The 22,182-nt window shown below is 42.8% G+C and overlaps 1 long non-coding RNA gene across 2 annotated transcripts; it reads right to left on the reverse strand.

Moving 5' to 3' along the window:
* Positions 1 to 16,685: 16,685 nt before the first annotated feature.
* Positions 16,686 to 21,290, reverse strand: LOC110734070. Of its 2 annotated transcripts, none has more exons than XR_002513763.1 (6): positions 20,588 to 21,290; positions 19,984 to 20,147; positions 19,336 to 19,415; positions 18,059 to 18,184; positions 17,061 to 17,159; positions 16,686 to 16,957 (listed from the first exon to the last, which is right to left on the reverse strand). It is a non-coding gene; the product is annotated as an uncharacterized LOC110734070 (long non-coding RNA). The 2 variants fall into 2 exon arrangements; XR_002513762.1 differs by having other exon boundaries at positions 18,085 to 18,184; positions 20,588 to 21,287.
* Between the last annotated feature and the right edge of the window lie 892 nt (positions 21,291 to 22,182).

Raw genomic sequence — 22,182 nt, forward strand, 5'->3', positions numbered from 1 at the left:
TTGTTGATCCTTAATGCTACTTGAATTTTGCTGTTGTAGATACTTGCTGAAATTGCAGCTGTGCCAGTACATTAACGCTTTTGCTTTTTGTGAACCATTACGTCAGTGCTAGCTGTTTCGGGGTTTTCTGATGTCCTGCGGGAGAGTTACAATTCCGAGACTGGAACCGGACGCCTGTACCTGCAAAATAACGGAGACTCCTGAGAGCTCCGCCTCCAACGGTCAAGTTAGTACCTGATTAAGGAGTAACCAATACAGAAATTAAAGTAATCAGATCTCTCTAGGTGAGAGTGCTTAGTGTTGGTAATCTGCGTTGTTAGCGAGATTAGCCGGTTGTTAATAAGTCTGTTCTTCTCTGCTTGATCTCTTAATTATCCGGGTGTTTGATTAATGAGGATTAATCGAGTATTTATAGCCTTAGGAAGCGTGCAACTCTTTAGGTTTAAGGTAAACCTAGGGCTGATCTGGCCTCTAGACTGAATTGGGCCTTGATGGCCGGTTGTCCCACTTGGCATGGGTGGACACGTGGCGTGTCTTAAGTGGTCCATGGAGGACGTATCTGTGACTGACACGTGGCAAGCTCCTGTTGGCCTTCGTGAAGGACACGTGGCGGAACCTGGTTGGTCCACTTGTCAGACGGTGATTGGCGGATAAAAATCCCCTAATCATTTGCCCCTCACAGGTGGCACGCGACTGGTCACGTGTCGCCTGTGACAGGTGTCGCACGGTGACAGGCGACGGCCCGTTACAGGTGTCACCTTGTAGACGGCCGAGAGATTTTCCCGCCCAAATTTGAATTCGGAAGCGACCCTTCGCCTTCTCATTTTGCCTATAAAAGGAAGTGCTGACTTCGGTCATTTTCACATTTGAGAACTTTTGCGAGAACATTCGGACCCCTGAACTTGCTCTGACATTTTCGGACTTTTTCTGCCTACCGCCTGTTCTGACAAGCCGACTGACCCGAACTTCCAGGACTTCATCAACCGTCACCCGTTCAGGTAACTCAGTTCTCTTACTCTTAATTTTCTTTTTATTTTTTGAAATGGCACCATGGAAGCACACGACACGCCCTAAGTTAGTGATCAGCCGGTCACCGGGGACGGCTGAATCTAGGACTAGGAGTGCCGCCTGCCCTTTTCTGGACCCATCTTTGCCCTTTATACAAAGTCCGACTGAATCTGTGTCTATGCAGAACGTGATGGCCAGAACAAAAAAGACTGCTATGATATCAAACTCAGACGGCTCCTCCCAAAGGGTGCTCCTTAGCGAAACATCTGACCAGGCGCCAGATGTGGAACGAGGCGACTGTCAAGCTGACAGTTCTGAGAGAGGGACCAAGGTGTTCCCTTCTCATCTAACCGTGGACATGTCTAATTTTCCTTCTGCTCCTTCTAAGGGAGAGGAGGCGGGCCCCTCTAGGAGAGGGGAGGAGTCGTCCTCTTCGGACTCGTCAGGGGACGAGTCCGAATCCAGCTCTTCTGACCATAGTTCTTCTGGCTCAGAAGAAAAACATAGCCGCCTACAAGAGGCGAGAAGTTCTCATGCAGTGGAGAAGGGGGATAATTGGGCAGAGCCGTCCGCCTCTTACAGAGAGGAAAACGCCCCCTACTACTGCAGGGTGCCCCGGGGCCGGATTGCAACCATGCGAGACAACGTGGCGAGCTTTATTGCTAACCACAAAATGGGCCCGGAGTATTTACTGTTTGTGCCGGATCCAGAAGATACTGTCGTCTGGCCGGCTGGTACCAGCTATGGTGACGGCTGCTTTGGCTGCTATGTGGCGGCCATCAAAGCTGGACTGCGCTTCCCATTACATCCGGCTGTTCAGCGGATTTTAGATGGGTATGATCTGGGGTTATGGCAGTTAGCCCCCAACTCTTGGGTAAACGTACTCGGCTATGTGGCCGGGTGCGAATTGAACGGGGTGGAGCCAAGTTTTGAGGCTTTCGCCCATATGAACTATCTCAGCCGGACCCCTAAGTCGGGAGGTACCGGCTGGTATCAACTAACAAGCCATAGGGGTTACCTCATGACGAGAGGTAAGGCAAACAAATGGAAGGATTGGCGGAACACCTTCCTTATTATCGAGAGTTCAGACACGGAGCTGAACAAACGTTTTAACAAGTGGAACAGGGATCCGCCTCTTCTCGCAGGCGGCCGCAGCATGCCGCCTGTTCCCCCAAAGGCTAAAAAAGAGATCCTAGACAAAGGACTCTTCAAAGTAGAGACTAGGGTGAACTCTACTTCAGGGGTACGAGAGCAAGTACCCCTAAATTGCGTCCCGAGCTTCAAGTGGCTCTATGACGAGTACTTCTTGGCCGCCTGTGGCCTCGGCAGTCGGTGCTCTAGAGGTAGCCGGCCTGACGAATACTCTGTTTTTTCACGCCTTGTTTACTTGGGATTTTTACTAACTTTGCTGTTTATTTCTTTCAGCCGACGCCATGAGTAAAATAACAGCATCTAAGACTGCGGCGGCCATGCTGCGGGTCTCACTAATGAAGCAGTCGTATGTCGACTCCCCCAGCAAGGAGGCACCCTTGGTAGGCTTTGAAAACTCTTCTCCTTTTAGTTGTATTATGCATATACTAACTCTTTTTGTTTTCAGTCTGGCACTCCAAGGGCTTCTTCCTCGCAACAGCCGGACCCTAAGGCCCGGAGGACGACTGTTGCCAGCTCTCCTGGGTCTTCCAGGAAAACAGTGGCGGCTGAGAAGCAGCCGGCCACTTCTTCGAAAACCCAGGCGGGGCCGCCTAGATGTATGGACCCTCACTTGTAAAAAACTCACCCTTGCTTCTTTCTTGATTAAGTCTAACTTGTTTTATCCTTTTACTTAATGCAGCCGGCCCCCAGGGACTTGACTTGGTTGAGGTAGCCAAGTCAATGGTTAAAGTAGTTCCTCCCTCTGACAGGGAGGCGGTCAAGGGTGCCGGCACCCTTGACCTCGATGGAATTTCAGGGATCCTAGCTGAGGTATACTTAGCACCTTTTTGAGCTTTTGAGTTCCAGGACGCCTGTTAACTCTTTTGATTGGAAACTGACGCCTGTTTTTCTTTGTACTTAGGCCCTGCTCCGAGTCAACAGCCTTCGCAAGCCGATTGATCGGAAAAACAAAGAGGTAAAGGCCGCAAAGGCTATGGCCGCCTCCAGCTGTGATAAGGCAATGTTTCAAATTGCCCAAAATGAAGTACTGACCATTGATCTTCTTTATTATCAGGCGCAGGCGACCGCCGCTGTTCGGGCTCAGCTAGAGGCGGCCCAAAAGAAGGTTGACGAGCTGGAGGGGACCGTCACCAAACTTAAAGCCGAGCTGAAACCCCTTCGCCAAAAAATGCACTCTTACGAGGCCATGGAGAAATCTTTGGCTAACGTAAAAGAACGCCTGGTGAACCAGGAGAAGAGTCTTACCCAAGAGCTCTCGGACAAGGCCGAGCAAGAGAAACAAGAGCTCGTCCGGGAGATGGTGGAAGACTCCGCCCAAATCCAACGCATGACCTGGGAGCGACTGTTCCCCAGTGCCGACTTTGCCTCATGGGAAAGAACGTACCGCCAGTGTTCGGAAATATATAATCAACAGATCCTGGCGGCTGCTGAAGAAGAGGCGATGGACGTTGCGTTGGAGGAGGAAGAGCCGGTTGTGGCGCTTGTGCCACTTGGGGGTAAGGCATCAAAAGATGATGCAGCCAAGGCCGAGTCCAGCAAGAAGAGTGCTGACCAGGCGGCTGCTGCTGATACTGAACTGCCCCCTTCTTAAGCTTTAAGTATATTTTTCTTTTCACGGCCTGCGTGCCGTTTGCTTTGTAATTACCCGGCCAGGGGGCCGGGGTTTTGAATATTCTGCTGGCCTTTTATGGCCGGCTCATTTTAATCAAATATTTTGTTTTTGTTCAAATTTGTCTAAGTATTTGAAATTTGCTCACTTGACCGACTGTTGTGTATGGCCAAACGTTAAGACAGGTAAGTATGCCGCCTATGCCCCTGGACGACTGGTTGTCTGTTTCCAGGATAGATGATTAGTCGGCCATTTTATCAATCGGTATTCGAACTCTTTATTCAATTTGACCAAGTAAATAGAATTACCTAGTAGCCAAGGAATTTAAGTAGGAAAACAAGCGGTTGGTACCGGTTGTTTCCCTTTATTGCCAATGTTGGCTTTAAACTCGTTATTTTTTAACCTAGCAAGAGTATTGGTTGAGAGCCTTTGTTTATTAAAAACAAGTGGACGACTCATACCTTTTAGGCTTCATACTAAGTTTGAGTGACTATTAAGTTAACATAGGAGTTACTTAGTCTTTGTCACAATCTTGATTGAGTAGTAGAGGTATCAGGCGGCGTAGGCCGGCTAGACCCCTTGATTCACCAATGTAAGCTATTAACTTAATAGGTTATCCAGTAGGAATAAGAGTTCGAGTGCCCTTGTTTGTTAAAAACAGGCGGACGACCCAAACTTTTTAGGTTCCATACCAAATTTGAAGGAGTGACTATGAGTTAACTTTGGAGTTACTCAGTCGCCGTCACTTTTGTTTGAGAAGTAGAGGTACCAGGCGGCGTACGCCGGCTAGACCCCTTGATTCGCCAATGTTTGTTGGCTATTAACTCAATAGGTACCCCCTGCATTTATCCCAAGTAATACAGGCGGTTATCTGACTCAGATGTCAACTGCTACCATTGGTTTGGTTAGTGATAGAGTTATCTTTGTCTCAAAAACGGCTACGTGGTTGCCCTTTGGGACAGTCGTATAGGTGCCGTGTAATTAGTTTATAGAACAATGTTCCACCCAAAAGGGAGCTGCTCTCTGCGACGAATTTCATCCTAATGGATGCCGCCGGACGCCTGCTATAATGTTGGGACAGGTCGGATTAGTTTTTAAAAGTTTGGATCAGTTGACTAGGCGCCTGGTCTGATCATTCGGCCAGTGGCCTTGGTAAGTTCTTGGTGAACGTAGGTGCTAAGTAAAAGAAGGGTAGCCGCCTGTTAGGTACAGGATCGGCCAGGCCCTAATCTTTTTAGCTAAGTATGGTGAGTAAAACACTCGATGGAGAGTAGCCGACTGTAAAGGAACAGACGGCATGCCCCTCTAAAGATAGAGTGAAAAACTCAATGGAGAGTAGCCGACTGTAAAGGTACAGACGGCATGCCCCTCGTAATACAAAATTGAATAGTAAGTGCAAACTTTATTAAGTAGCTCTTTACTTTACATCATTCAGAAAAAATATTTTTTAAGGTTATCTACATTCCAGGTTCGAGGCAACGGTTGTCCGCCTGGTGTTTCCAGACGGTAGGTACCGTCCCTGACTTCCTCATAGATTCGGTAGGGTCCTTCCCAGTTGGGAGTTAGTTTGCCAGACTCATTAGCCCTACCAACTGCTTCCATTTTTCTAAGTACAAAGTCCCCTACTTTGAGTGGACGCCTGTGTACTTTTTTGTTGTATGATCTAGTCATTCTCAGGCGATAGATCTCATGGCGCAAAACAGCATTGCCCCTCTTTTCAGGAAGTGAGTCTAATGTCAGGCGCATAGCTTCCCAGTTTGCCTCTTCGTCATATAGCATTACTCGAAGAGTCGGCTCGTAGTGTTCTATTGGAAGAACAGCTTCTGCACCATAAGTTAGGAGGAAGGGAGTTTCTCCAGTCGCCCCTTTTTCAGTCGTCCTAATGGCCCAAAGAACATGTGGTAGTTCATCTGCCCATAGGCCGCCTGCTCGTTCAATCTTTTTCTTGAGGCCGTCTGAGATGATTTTATTAAAGGCTTCTACCTGGCCGTTTGCTTGTGGACGGCCGACAGATGCAAAGTAATGTGCAATTCCTTGGTCTCCCAACCAGCTTTTGAGAACAGGCGTCTCGAATTGGGGACCATTATCAAAAACCATAGACATGGGAACCCCGAACCGAGTGATGACGTTTTTCCAAATGAATGAAATTACATCTTTCGTCTTGATTCCCTTTACAGCATCCGCCTCTACCCATTTAGTGAAGTAGTCAACGGCAACAAGTATATACCTTCTGCCGCCTGTAGCAGGCGTATATGGCCCCAGAATGTCCATGCCCCACTTAGCAAACGGTAGTGGGCTGTGAATGGTAGTGAGGTCAGTAGCCGGACGGTGAATTAATTTGCCAAACCTTTGGCACTTGTCACATTTTTTCACCATCTCCATTGCATCTGCTTCCAAAGTAGGCCAAAAGTAGCCCTGCCGCCTTGCCCTTTGGGCAAGCATCCTACCACCTATATGGGAAGCACAGAAACCAGAGTGAAGATCATCTAGTATCTCTCGTCCCTTTTCGGGAGTAACACACTTTAAGAAGGGTTGAAGGTGCCCCCTCTTGTGAAGTTCTCCTTGTATCATTTCAAAACAGGAGGCTCGTTTTTTCAATGCTGCCGCCTGTTGAGGATCATCCGGCAGTGTACCGTTTGTTAGATATGCCCTGATTGAATCCATCCAGGTTGAGCTTCTGTCTAGAATTCCAATAGGATTTTCCTCGATGCTTCTCTTCTCCATTACTTCCCAAAACACAGTTCGAGGAGTATCGGAGGAGGCGGACGATGCTAATTTCGAAAGTGCATCTGCCTGGTTGTTTTCGGATCTCGGCACTTGGATCAGATGGAAATCCTCAAGGGAGCCGACTGCTTGTCGGACCGCCTGTAAATACTTGATCATGGCCGGATGTGTTGCTTCGTATTCGCCATTGTACTGACTCACTATCAGTTGTGAATCAGAACAGGCGTCTATTTTCCTTTCTCCGGCCGCCTTACACATGCGGATCCCGGCTAGTAAAGCTTCATATTCTGCCTCATTGTTTGAAGCCTGGAAACTGAAGCGTAGAGCATACTCGAACCTGTCGCCCTCTGGAGATTGACATACGACGCCTGCTCCACAACCGTTTGAAGTAGAGCTTCCGTCCACATATACCTTCCAGACTTGGTCTGGAACTTGAGAGTCTGGAGGACGAGTCATCTCTACAATAAAGTCAGCAAAGGCTTGCCCCTTCACTGCTTTTCTAGGCTCGAAAGTAACTTCGAGACTCTGCATTTCTATGGCCCATTTGATCATTCGTCCGGAGGACTCCATGGTGGTAAGGGGCCGCTTGATCGGTTGGTCGGTATACACGACGACTGCATGTGCCAGAAAGTAGGGCTTCAATTTTTTAACAGCCATGAAGAGTGCAAGACCAAATTTCTCCACTAGGGGATACCTCAACTCGGCATTTTTCAGTACGTGACTGACAAAGTAGACCGGAAGTTGACAGCCGTCCCTTTCAGCAAGTAGCACCGCGCTTAACGCATGATCAGAGACGGCCAGGTACATGTACAGATTTTCCTTGGGCAAAGGGCTGACCAGCCTCAGCAAGGAATGCAAGTGAACCTTTAATTTCTGGAAGGCGGCCTCAGCATCCGGCCCCCATTCAAACCTTGCCTTTTTCTTAATTGCCTGGAAAAAGTATAGGCATTTGTCGCCTGATCGGCTTAGGAATCTTCCCAAGGCCGCCAGACAACCTGTTAACTTCTGAACCTCTCGAACGGTACGAGGCGACTGCATGTCAATGACCGCCTGTACCTTCTCGGGGTTCGCCTCTATTCCTCTCTGGTTGATAAGGAATCCGAGAAATTTCCCAGACTCAACTCCAAATACACATTTCTTGGGATTGAGCATGACATGGTGCCGCCTGAGTGTGGCGAAAGTTTCTCGGAGGTCCGTCAGATGATCTTTCTGAAGTTTAGTCTTGACAATCATATCATCAATGTATGCCTCGACGTTTCTCCCAATCTGATCAAAGAACACTGTGTTTATCATTCGTTGGAAGGTAGCCGGGGCATTCTTAAGACCAAACGGCATGACCGTGTAACAGTATAATCCCTGATCAGTGACGAAGGCCGTCTTCTCCTGATCTTTCTTCCATAAAGGAATTTGATGAAAACCAGAATAGGCGTCCATAAAACTCATCAAGGCATGGCCGGCTGTTGAGTCGACCAGGTTATCAATTTTAGGCAGAGGGTAACTGTCTTTGGGGCACGCCTTGTTCAAGTCTGTGTAGTCTACACACATTCGTCAGGTGCCATTCGGCTTTTTAACAAGTACCACATTTGCAACCCAATCTGGGAAGTAACATTGCCGAATGAACCCTGCATCAAGTAATTTTTTGACTTCGGCGGCTGCCGCCTGACCTCTTTCTTCACCATGGTTCCGTTTCTTTTGTCGTACCGGCTTCTTTTTCGGATCCACAGCGAGTTTATGTACTGCCAGATCAGGACTAATGCCTGGCATTTCATGGACTTCAAATGCAAAGATGTCCTTGTATTCTTTCAACAAGTTGTGAAAGTCGTCCCCAAGGTTTCTCAGAGCAGTCGTCCCTACTTTGACTGTTCGGTCAGGATGGGAGTCGTCTAATATCAGGTCCGCATGCTCTCCAGCCGGCTGAGGGCGGAACTCATCCGGCCGGTCCCCTGCCAATGATTTCTATTTTCTTGCTTTTCTTGCGGACTCAGTCTGGGGCGCCTTTCTTTTTCTGTCGCCTGTTTCTTGAACAGGCGCACTTTCCTTGACATTGTCAAGGTCTGTTTTTTCTCCACTTGACCCAGTGGCCATAGCAGTGGGCTTGACATCCGAGAGATAGCACTCTCGGGCCATCCTCTGATCTCCCCTAAGGGAGCCGACTGTTCCATTGTCCCTTTCAAACTTAATCAGCATAAGTGACGGGATTATAACAGCCTTGGAATTATTCAGGGTTGGTCGACCCAGAATCATGTTGTAGGCAGAGAGTTCTTCTACCACTAGGAACCGGACTACCATGTGTCGTCCTTCCCCTTTTTCGCCCAGGCGGATGGGTAGATCTACTCGTCCCAGTGGGTGGACGACTCCTCCCCCAAACCCTATTAAAGGGTGGGAGGCTGGATGTATGCAGTCCGTCTGATATTTCAGTTTTGACAGACATTTGCTGCTGATGAGATCTGAAGAGCTCCCGGTATCTATGAGGATTCGACCAACTCTCTGGTTGGCCACTTTACATTCAATTACGAGAGGGTCGTCATGCGGCCCCTTTATTCCTCCTAGATCCTCTTCAGTGATGACAATCTCAGGAAATGTATATTTAGACGGCCGTTCTTGGTGAACGGAATTTACATCTAAACGTCTTATATTATCTTTGTTGCCCCTAATAGTGGGGCCGCCTCCTGAGAAGCCGCCTGCAATGGTGTAGACGACTGCATCATCTGTATCGGAACTGTCGGCCTGTTGATTCTTTTTGGCCGACTGCTTTTTTGAGGAAGTATTCCCCGTAGATTTCTTGACATAAGTGTCAAGATCACCTTGCTCAGCCAGGCGGTCTAGGTACCGCATGAGACTGATGCAGTCATTGGTGTGATGACCAATGTCATCGTGATAAGCACAGATTTTGTCTTGGTTCCGGTTGCTCACAGAACCCTTCATGGGGAGCGGCTTCTCAATTGAGAGCCGTCCCTTTATTTCTTTTAGGATAAATTGGTTATCCTTGTTAAACACATACTTTGGGGAGTATGGTTTGAATTCTTTTTCCTTTTTCTGGGCCGGCTGTTTAGAGGAATCAGCCGCCCAGACCCCTTTTCTTTTTTCATCTTTGTTGGACGACTGTTTCTGTCGTCCCTCTCTATTGTCGAACCTCTTCCCGTCCGACTGTTTCATCGTACACAGATCAGTTGCCTGTATATAGGCTTCTGCTTCAATCAAGGCCTCTTGAAGAGTCGCCACCCTTTTTCGAACTAAATCAAATTTGAAGGTAGACCCGTCTTTGAGACCTCTAAAAAAGTCAGTATAAGCTACCTCATCCGGTAACCCTTGAATCTGTATTCTCATCAGGTTGAACCGCCTGATGTAGGAACGAAGCCCCTCCTTTTCACCCTGCTGAATTGTTCCCAAATCAAGGGTCGTTTTCTTCGCAGGGATATTCATTGCGAAGTTGGAGGCAAATAAGTAAGCAAGCGTCCTGAAGCTGTTTACACAACCAGTCGGCAGGTTGCCGAACCATTGCTGTGCAATTCCCTTGAGAGTCGCTGGGAAACACTTGCACCAAGTGGGATCATCCAACCCTTGAAGGTACATCAGGTTGGTGAATGCCATCAGATGGTCTTCTGGGTTAGTAGTGCCGTCATAGGCGCCTACTAGAATATTTTTTACTTTGGCCGGCTGAGCGGCTTCAATAATTTCCTTGGAGAAAGCCGTCGGCTGTTCACCAAGTCTAAGCAGCCGTAGCTGCCAGTCCATAGGTTGGACGTTTTTTGCTGCAGGTCCACCAAATGGAGGTGGCTGCATAAAATACTGTTGTTGCGGCACAAATGGTAAGTTTGGTACCGCCTGGGCACTATGAAAGCCGGACTGACAGGAGGTGCCGCCTGACTGACTCTCATGGTACGACTGAGTTGGCCTCATCGAGGCATTTCGCAAACTGTCCTGAAAATTTGAAGTAGATGCCGACTCTGATAATCGGTCACTCTTCTTCTGCTCTAGCAGGTGCCGAGCATCTGTGAACGTTTGCTTTGACCCGTCCGCCTGAATATGACGAACCGGTTTCCTATTTCCCGTAGGATAACGGAGTTTTGTGAAATCAAGAGCAGACGGCTCCCGCTTCTTGAATTTAGGATGGGGAGTCGCCTCTCGCCCTTCAACTGACTTCCTCTTTAGTGAAGTGGAAGGTTTCTTGGCCGACTGCTCTTTGACTGAAGCAGGCGGTTTTTTGTTGATCAACTCTTGGATCTCTCCCTTGAAATCCCTCATGAAGGTCATGAGTTCGTTCCTTGTGATGGGGGCAGACCCATCAGTCGGCTGTTGCCGAGCAAGCGGTGCGCCTGCTGGCTCGCTTCCTGTTTGAAGATACTCCCGTTCCCTCATTTCGGTATGACGGGTACGTCGGGCCCTTAGGGTCCCGTCTGGAGCTGTATGAGTTTCAACTTCAAATTCACTTTCGGTATCATGGTCCGAATGAACTTGAGGGTCGTCTAGGGGACGCCTCTCTTCTGGAATCGGTACAGACTTGGATGCCATCTCTGAAGTACTCTCCCCACAGACGGCGCCAAATGTTTCGGGGTTTTCTGATGTCCTGCGGGAGAGTTACAATTCCGAGACTGGAACCGGACGCCTGTACCTGCAAAATAACGGAGACTCCTGAGAGCTCCGCCTCCAACGGTCAAGTTAGTACCTGATTAAGGAGTAACCAATACAGAAATTAAAGTAATCAGATCTCTCTAGGTGAGAGTGCTTAGTGTTGGTAATCTGCGTTGTTAGCGAGATTAGCCGGTTGTTAATAAGTCTGTTCTTCTCTGCTTGATCTCTTAATTATCCGGGTGTTTGATTAATGAGGATTAATCGAGTATTTATAGCCTTAGGAAGCGTGCAACTCTTTAGGTTTAAGGTAAACCTAGGGCTGATCGGGCCTCTAGACTGAATTGGGCCTTGATGGCCGGTTGTCCCACTTGGCATGGGTGGACACGTGGCGTGTCTTAAGTGGTCCATGGAGGACGTATCTGTGACTGACACGTGGCAAGCTCCTGTTGGCCTTCGTGAAGGACACGTGGCGGAACCTGGTTGGTCCACTTGTCAGACGGTGATTGGCGGATAAAAATCCCCTAATCACTAGCGATGAGCAAATGCTTAGGTGCTTTAAGCTAAGTGAGACGATCTTTTATCAGGTCAATCACTTATTGCGATTGTAATCAAGCCGACTACTCAATAATTTCAAATTGCTTATAGGGGCTAACTGACGTACCAAGGAACCTTAAAATTGCTGCACTAGGTCCGCATAATCTCATATGGGGGACACGCATTGTGTCGCCGCACCAGCGCTCGCTAGAACTATCTGGCGCCGCACTTTTCTTCTGTCGCCTGGCGACAGCCTTGTCGTCTTACGCTGGAGTTTAGTCATCCCTATTTTGCCCTTGCTGCTGCTATTCTTTGCTTGGTTTCGCTTCGAACTTTGAACTTGGTCGTTTCCTTTCAACTAAATCCGCTCAAATATTTTGTAAATTAAAGCTCTTCATCTCTAATTTACTGATCCATATAATTTTGCTCAAACTCCTCTTATCTTGGAGGAATCTCATGAGGTCATATTCGCAATTTTTTGAAAAAATCCGAGAATATTCTTACTCATTTGCTCTTTGCAATGTATCCGCACTTATATTTTGGACTATAAGACTTTGCTCATCTTTCTTTAGGGTTGACCTAAGACTTAGTGTCACTTGAATCATTGACTTGACATGACTCAAGGTATGACGACTCGCTTCATGTGACTCATGTATGCGTAGACTTAACTCGATGCGATAATATGACATGACTCAATGTGTACATGACTCGTGTGTGCATTGTAATGTGATCGTGCGACTCAAAAATACAAAAAAGCAAAAATTTTCCATCATTTATGTGGAGGGTACCGACTTTCTTCCAAAGAAGAAGGACGCGTAAAAGAATCAAAGTGTTTGAGGGTGCATGTTGAATGAGCTTAGTCAAATGTCATTTGATACCATCTCTTAAGGTGCAAGGATTAATTCATCCTAGGCTATCTTTGATGAAAATATTTTGGTAACTTAGACACAGAGGCTAAGAACTTCATACTTCGTTATGCAACAAGGATTGATGATGATATGACAATGCATAGTTCAGCGTTGTGTTAAAATTTCATGACAAAGGGTACCTAAGGAAGGACTATTTGATCATGCATCTCTAATGTGTGTGAAAGTGATACTAAAGTTAGGCCGCAAGGGCTAAGTGTGGGAAAATATATTGAAAAGAGTCAAATGGTGGTGACTCTTAGGCAGGGTAAGCTAATGATGTAAGGATCAAGCCCCCAAGTCTAGCTCTAAATGAAAAGGGATGAGCATTGGAGATCATTTGATATGATCATGGTGTGAGTGTGTGAATGTGAATATGAGTGCATGTTTATTACGGCCGCACCCCAATGTGAGGTTGCCTACGTAGCTCTAGTCGAACCTCGCACAAGTGTGCGTACACCTCAAAGAGGTCTTTTTTAAGGGATGTAACGTTAGGCTAAAGGTTTGAAGAAGAAGGGGATAAAGGCTCAAGACCCTCGATAAGCCCCCAAGGTGTGCAACCTTGCTTTTGAATCCTTGTATTTTTAGGCTTGAGTTTTCTCATTTTTGAATTCTTTTTTATATTTTTTGCTCTCTTTCTTTTTTTTTTTGCTTTCTTCTTTTTTATTTTTATAAGTGTGGGCAATCCCAATCATGCGGTCTATCACTCTCTTCGCAGTCATGTGTCTCAATCACGGTACTGAGCACTTGATAAGAGACGCAATCTGAGACTTGTTCATATTAAAGATATTTTCATATCGAAGACATTGGAACACTTGCCCTTTTGTATACTTTTATTTATTTTTTTATTGCTTTTTTAGTTTTTGAAATCATTCAAGCTTTTGAAATTGCACAAGTTACACACCATCCCATCCCAAGGTTAGGTAGATGTGGGTCGAAGAAAGAAAGGTCTACCGTTAGACGAGGCTCAAAGTGGTTTATCAAGAAAAGATTGTATATTTGAAGGGTGAAAGGCAACCACAAATAAAGGGACAATGATAGGAAACAACGATTGACCCGTGAAGGTTACAACCCATGTTCGGGGATAAGCGAACCATCTACAGCCCACGTTCGGGGACAAGCGAAACAATTACATCCCACGTTCGGGGACAAGCGAAACAATTACATCCCACGTTCGGGGACAAGCGGACCATCTACAGCCCACGTTCGGGGACAATCGAACCACTATCATTTCACGACGCAAGGTTCTCAGTACACAGAGACTTGAAATCTCATCATTTGTCGACTTTCCTCGAGTATGGAAAGTATTATCCGGTGGATTTCTTCAAGCATAGAAAACAACCAAATTCATATGTCGACTTTCCTCAAGCATGGAAAGTATTATCCGGTAGATTTCTTCAAGCATAGAGAGCTACCAAACTCGTCAGTCGGCTTTCCTCAGGCATGGAAAGCATTTCAACAAACGTCATCAAGTTGATTCCTTCAAGTATAGGAAGTTATCAAATTCATTTGTCACCGATACATTGGTGACAGATACGCATTCTATCCCTTTACTCTTTTATCTGCGGAACTAACATTTTTCTACAAGTATCAACAGAGTTATTTAGGATCGCAGAACGTCTTAATTCATTCTCCGTCCCTATCGACTACTTTGACTATCGTTTTCAAAACTGACGTTTCTACAAACTCAGTCAAAGTGGGGGCTTCTGTAGACACCTAAAAATGTTTCCCCAAATCCAAACCCGATGATGAACACCTTTCATCGCTGTTATTGGTTGGGTTGAGTATTTAATCTTTGGAGTGCTTAAATCGGTGTTCTATCCAATATATTTCATGAACCAATCAAATTTCTACCTCATTTCCCTAAACCATAACCTATTTTCCACTTTTCGTATCCACATCACAAAACCGAGCGGAATTGATTTTATGGATATATAATTTTGATCCAATTATTATTTGGTTGGATAGTACTTTTAATAAGCCCTCCAACCATATATCATAAGTCCAATTCTGATCTATAACGAAAAGGATATGAGAAAAACACTAAAGTCGTTCCAAAACCAACACCCTTCCACTAAAACGACCATATCATAAAATCTAAAAGTTATTTTGACCTGATTCTGATTGGGATGGAAATGAGAATTGATAAGCTTTCCAATGATATATTATATGCCTTATTCCAAGTTACAGATCAAAAGTTATCACAATTTTAAAAACATGTTAAAAAACAGGAATTACCGCACTCAATGCAAAAGCACCGTGTCACGGCGCCTGATTACCTGGCACAATGCCTGGTTCCATGGCACGGTGCTTTACTTTGTGTTACGGTGCTATTTTTGAAGCTTTTTCGCGTCAAATTACACCGTGGCACGGTACCTGCAGCCTTGACACGATATTTCTCAGCGTGTCACGGTGCTTTTTCGGTGTAATTTCCGCATTTTCTTATACTGTGACATGGTGTACTGTGTTGTGCCACAATGTATACTTCCGTGTCATGGTACGTGTGTCGTGTCACTGAATTTTATCGTGTCTTTTCCGCGTAAACCCTTAACGTGTTTTCACTTCCCGTAGGTCAAATATTTCTCGCGTCGCATTGTTTTCCCCCGTGTCACAGGAGTGTGCCCCGTCTGACGGTGCTTGGCACCGTGTCACGGTGTTCTCTGCCGTGTCGCAGTGTTAATTTTTAGGGTTTTTATCTTTTAAGGGTTCCGTGTGTTCCCCCTGCTCAATTTCCCTATAAATAAAACCCTAATTTCTGCAGTTCGGGGAATCAAATCCTTCTCTTTTTCTCTCTTTTACACCAAAAATCATTATCTTCTCTCTCTCTCATATTCTAAGCGTTACACCTATATTCCTAATTAAAACATTCTTCCCTTAAGAATTCCAAGGAGTCCATACTTAACCCGAGGCTTTGTCCTTAAACCAAGGTGTGAAATGTACAAATAATTGAGGGTTTAGACCAAATCAAATCTACATTTATTTAGTTTAATTTTCATTTGCTTTATATTTTTTATTGAAATTACTAACAATTTATTCATGATGTAGCAATTTAAAGGAACGCGTGGAATGTGAGTAATTAATTAATTAATTTAATTACTCTTATTTTATTTTAATATTGCTAGCATGTTAAAGGGAATATGTAATTGAAAATCACGCCTAATAAGATAATTTGGACAACCGGCTTAGGTTCCTTTTTAATCTTGTTGTTTAATCAAGTGATCACCATATTCTAGAATTATATGTTGCATTAATATTAAACAAATTTAGCATAATAATAGTTTGGAGCAAATTGAATATTTTGTTTGCATGCCTTTGAGATCGCAGGAATGCTTTTCACTATAAGAATCGGGTAGAGGCCAATACGGGCGATTGTGACTCCATGACTCACTTCGTACCATCATCCGCGATCCTCCTTTTGTGGTTTCAAACCATATGGAGTTAGTAATCTCATGGATTATGAATGGGGTGTAACCTTCACGGGTCAATCGTTGTCGCCTATCTTTGTCCCTTTATTCGTGCACTAGTAGAAAAAGGCTTATTTGCGTCGCTCATTTATAGTGTATTTGCGTCGCTTCTAGGCGCGACGCAAATAAGAATCATTTGCGTCGCTCCTTTATAAACAAGTGACGCAAATGACTCTTTTGATAAACTTATTTTTTGTTATTTGCGTCACTCCTTTATAAAAGAGCGACGCAAATGACTCTTTAGATAAACTTATTTTTTGTTATTTGCGTCACTCCTTTATAAAAGAGCGAAGCAAATCACTTTTCAGATAAACTTCTTTTTTGTTATTTGCGACACTCCTTTATAAAAGAGCGACGCAAATGACTCTTCTGATAAACTTCTTTTTTGTTATTTGCGACACTCCTTTATAAAAAAGCGACGCAAATGACTCTTCCGATAAACTTATTTTTTGTTATTTGCGTCACTTGTTTATATAGGAGTGACGCAAATAACTGAGTAGACAATACAAAACTACTGTATTTGCGTCACTTGTTTGTTTAATGAGTGACGCAAATGAGGTGATTTTTTTTTAATTATAATATAATAATTGCCTTGTATATGTTTGTAGTACCTGTTTTCCTTACTAGTGGTATAAAGTAATATGCTAACGCTAATATAACTGAAATTAAAATGCAATATTATTGAATAATGCAAAAGTAAATTTCGGCAAAGTCTCCTTTGTAATTTGGCCTACCCATAAAATTGGGAATGACGGCATTATATTAACAACCTGTCCAATAATTTACATCTCAATATCATAGACATTATACTCATCATCCCAACACCAATTAACCAAATTACTTCATTTCAAGCCTATAATCCAAAACAAGAGTCAAACATGCGCTAAGTGGTAAATCTAAAGTTCAACATTACAAATAAAATACTCTGCCAAAATATCTCGGATCTCATTTATCTCCTCCTCGGTGTACGGTGTAGTTCTTGAAAAATCCTATCAACACAACAAATATACAAGAGGAAAGTTTTAATTCAAGATTGTAGCTAACATCAAATTGTATTTATCAAACAAAAATGAAATATTAGACAACTCATACCTGAATAAGATCTTCACTGCTATGGTGATGTTCAAGTATTTCGTACATATAACGCATGACGTAGTAGCTACACTCACGTCCACCCAATTGTTGAGGACACTACAATAAAAATTATAAAAATTATAAAACCTAAAGATTCTATTAGAGAAAAACACATATTATCGGGGATAGAATTGCATTACATATTCACATTAAAATAGACATTCACAACAAAATACAAATAAACTCATTACCATTGTGAATTGAATGGTATAACAGGAAGAGCAGCTATTGAAATTACATAGTATAGCAAGTGGTTTTAATAATACAAAGTAGACTACACTGTACACAAAATTGGCTATTTACGCATAGTAAACCACACAACTAGAAATGGCTCCCAGTGATACCGAGCCATGGTGATATATTCAAGGCCTCTGGAACCAGTGAAAGGAGAGTTTAACAATGCAAGAAAGGATACAGAAAACACACTGCACTATCAGATTCCACAATCAAACTCACAACACAACCAATTATGATTTCACTTTCCACCAACTATGTGAACTCCCAACTATGTCAACTCCCAAGCCCCTTGATAAGCAACGTGTGTCACTTTCCACTGTTCAGATTTCTGAACCACTAAAAACTCTAAATAATCATACAGTGAGGCCATTATGAATAAGAATACAATGTAGGGGGTTAAATCAGTAGAATTGGTATAGTTATAATGTATTCAGAGCTCTTGATTTTTATTTTTCAACCTATATTAGTTTTATTTAAAATAAAGCAGTCTAGACGAGTAAATCTGATAGAACTGCTTCAATAATTTCCTCTTTAAATGCCTGACTGATTCATCTGATGTACCTCATGTTGCCATGCAAACTAAGGAGAGAAGAAAGGGACAAACCGACAAACAAGGGTTTTTTTTTTTTTTGAAGGGTGTTGAGAGAAATCAAAATAGATAGAAATATGTTATTATAGAGAACCAAGAGACATAAGACAGAAAAAGAAACAAGGTATACTTATAGGTTATAGCACTGGCTCAAACCTCATGCTCGCGGGAGAAGCAAAATCTACTCCCGGATACATCCGATAACTGCGATAGCACATATTGCTGCAACGTGGAGACAAAATGATTAACCTGATGCCTGAAACGCAACAGTAAACCACGTCATCAACCTGTGATTATGTGGAGTCACTTGAGATTGTACATAAATGTGGAAATCTATTGTAAGTTGGATTATAAATATATTGATCAAGAACATGAATAAAAAAGAGGATATAGTAGGGATTAGTTACAGAACAGAATTACACAAGGCTATTGCTTTGTCATTTATATCAAAGAAGCAGCCATTTAGGTAAGAGCCACTTCAAAACAATTGATTGTTGTTTTCCATTTACATATTAAAACTAAGTAGAAAGCATTGTCTTATTAAAGGCCTTGTTTAGCTACTGCTTACTGCTGGTAAGGGAATAAATGGAAGGCCCAGAAATCTATACTATTTGCCTAGAAAATTTCCAAAACGTCAAGTTCTTTATGTAACAACTTATCTTGGAGCTCTATGTAGATTGTTGTCTTCTTCAGTTCAACAAATTTCAAACTCTCTTAAAAGTTACAGTAGTCAAACGCCCACCCATGGCATTGCTACCAAGAATACAGTTTTATAGATTCAACTTCTTGGGTGTTTCTAACCCCCCCCCCCCCCCCAAAAAAAAAACAAAAAAAGAAAAAAAAAACTCCCAGGCCCTCTCCAAGCCACAGGTAAGCAATTTTCTATGTCTCGTAGTAAGTTCTATACAAAAGATAGGTGAAGCTTCTTGTAATTTAACTAGCCAAACAATGGCCATACATATGTTCCAAGGAAGTTTGATTTTTATATATTTGGAGTACTAAAGTATACCATCAGAGAAAGCTTTGGTTTTTCAAGTAATAATGAAACCACATTTTGGTCCCTTCCCAGTTCCCACACTAACTCCAAATGGCAAATGCACCCCACCCCCTCCCAGACACACACATAAAAGCAAGATCAAAATTGGCACTCACCCCCTTGGCACATTTAATCCAGTGACAATGGGCAGTGGGGCCCTGTGGAAATAATTCTGAGCTATCAACTACTAGTAGCTACACCAAACTAATAGGTGGTGCCTACATGCAGAAATGCAGATGATAAAACATAATTCTAGGGTTCCTACTTTGAACACAGATTTGAGTTTTCTTCTGAAGAAGATGGTTAATAGAACAACCAACAGCAAAATAAGGCAAACAGAAGCTTTCAGGACATTTCAATCGAATAAATACCTCAATTTTACGATGCAATTAAATTTTGTTCTTGCCTGCTGATGTTGTTCATCAGTCTCACTGATTAGGTGCTTAAAAACCTGCAGAAACAAGCAACGAAAAGCCATTATCCAAGGTTGGTAATGTAATTAGATCATTAATAGCGTTTTTTCAACACATCTACAACCATATATCATAAGCAAGAGCACCAAATAAACAAATGCTGCATATAAGTATATAATAGTGGTCATTCACAATTTAGGTGATGCATGTATTTTGGACGTTTTGTCTCTATATTCTCACTTCCATTCAATCACGTGTCAAAAGTGTTTGTAGCAACTATATTGGGACAGAGGGAGTGCAATTAAGTATAAACAATAAATGCCCCAATTACCCAACAGAATAAGAACCATCAAAACAGATGTGATGAAATGGTGATTTGGAGGGAACACGAGAATTCACATATTCGAAGGATAAAAAATGTGTATATGGGGAAATAACCTACTCCTTGATAATTGGGTTCTTGAGTTTTGAGTTCATGACAGGTATAAAGATCAAAGTCAACACATAATTAATATCTTTTACAAATATATATGATATGCTCTACCTACAAAAGATCATTTACTTTAAACCATCCAATATTCTATAAGCAGCTCAATAAATCAATACCTTCAAAGAGCACCATACATCAGCCAAAGACAGAACAACAAGCTTGAGCTGTATGAGATAAGTGAATATCTCAGCATATATTTTCAATGCACTTGAGGTCAGCACGATAGTGACCGGCCAATCGACTTTGTAACCAAGTCCTATAAAATCAAATGAATGGAGCCCTGCAATTCACATTATTACTAAACACTTCAGAAACTAAAGAGCAAACGACAGCCACAGATGAGATATGCAGATCAAATAATGAAAACACTGAGATGAAGGAATAATCCCAAAAGATTTGAAAGTAAGAAAATTGCCAAGCGCAGCAGCTGAAAAAGGAGTTGTCTTCTTTAATTCAACAAATTTCAAACTCTCTTAAAAGTTACAGTAGTCAAACGCCCACCTATGGCATTGCAACCAAGAATAAAGTTTTATAGATTCAACTTCTTGGGTGTTTCTAGAAATTCAATGACTGAAATTATAAAAATTCAATTAAATTTGCCATATAATTTCTAATTAGTGAACTAACACTAAACCTGAAATTAAACTAAGTCATTGTTCAAGTTAAATGCTACATTCTATCTACCATGAAAAGATTGAACATAAATAGAAGCAATCTTACCATAGGTGAAATTGACTTCAAAAATTCAACAATGTCGAGCCGAAATCGATTTTTGGGGGCGAAATTAAGCGATTTTTCCACTCGAAAATTCAAAAATTCAACATTGTTGTAATTTGCTTGAACTTCCTCGGGTTTTTGGGGGCTAAATTAAGCGATTTTTCCACTCGAAAATTTCAGTTATTGCTCGAATTTTTTCAGCAGGATTTTTAATTGAATTTTTTGGGGTTTCTAGGGTTCGAATTCGTATGGAATTGAGTACATTTTTTGCTCGAAATGGGGGATTTCTGGTCGAAAATAATCAATTTTTCTGGGGATTAAGGGTTCGAATTAATTAGGGTTTTTGGTCTAAATTTTTGCTCGAAATTGCTTGGATTTGCTGCCGATTATAGGTGTTGAACTTGATTGCGATTTTGGATGTTGAATTTGCTGGGGAATTGCAGTTTTTTGGGCGAATTTGTGGGTGTTTTTTGGGCGAATTTGTTGGATTGAAAGGTCGAATTGTAGTTTTCTATAGAAGCAACTCTGTTTTTTTTCTTTTTGTTTAGTGAATTAGTGAAAGGTAGGCGTGAAAAGCTAAGGTTAAAAAAGCGCAGAATGAATAACCTAAAATGCAACAGAGTTATCTGCGTCACTTTATAATAAAAATGCGACGCAAATAACAAAATCTGAAATGCTGAAAACTTGTTATTTGCATCGCTCATTTATTAAAAGAGTGACGCAATTTATTCACTCCCTTATTTGCGTCGCTTGTCAATAAATGAGTGACGCAAATAAGGTTATTATATGCGTCGCTTCAATAAGTAAGAGCGACGCAAATGATATAAAGCTAACATACACTTGACTTTTGCGTCGTTTCTTTAATAACATGCGACGCAAATAACTTTAAAGGATGGTAAAAATACACATTTGCTTCGTTCTTTAGAATGAGTGACGCAAATATGGTGACGCAAATGAGCCTTTTTCTACTAGTGGTGGTTGCCTTTCATGATCCGTGAACGGTTTACAAGTTCCTTATAAACTTGTTGTCGGCTCCCTACTTTATTTGTCCCTAATCGTATTATGTCAATTCCCACTTCCTATGAGTGCCAAGCATATTCACCACATGCTTAATGTAGGCGCTCTTTGAGTGATGCCTACAATCACCCCTGCCTTGATGGTATTTGCAATGTGCATCTGGGTTCCTACTAGGAAATCTCTTTTTAGGTGTGGGATATTGAATAGGCCCAATGGGATTAATGACTCCCTTAGTATGGAGTCGATCGAATGTAGTATCAGAGCTCATCCCAATGGGGGTGAAGTCATTTCTTAGTTGTTTCTTAGATCCTTGGTCATACATGGCTAAAACTTCACTGAGATTAAAGGTACTAACATTGTTACTAGAGTGGGCATTTTTGGAAGAAGAAGGATTGTCGTTTTTCTTTCCTTTTCAGCCACTGTGGTTACTATTGTTAGTATCTTTTTGCTTTGTGAGGTTGTCTTAGTTCTCGATGCCTATGTCATAGACAGCCTTGAAAGTATTCAAGTTGTGTTGATATTTTAAGTGTTTTGAATACTTTTCTTGTAAATTTTTTATGAACATCCTCACGGATTCTTTT

The sequence above is a fragment of the Chenopodium quinoa genome, unplaced genomic scaffold (genome assembly GCF_001683475.1).
Source record: "Chenopodium quinoa cultivar QQ74 unplaced genomic scaffold, ASM168347v1, whole genome shotgun sequence".
In the NCBI taxonomy this organism is placed as follows: domain Eukaryota; kingdom Viridiplantae; phylum Streptophyta; class Magnoliopsida; order Caryophyllales; family Amaranthaceae; genus Chenopodium; species Chenopodium quinoa.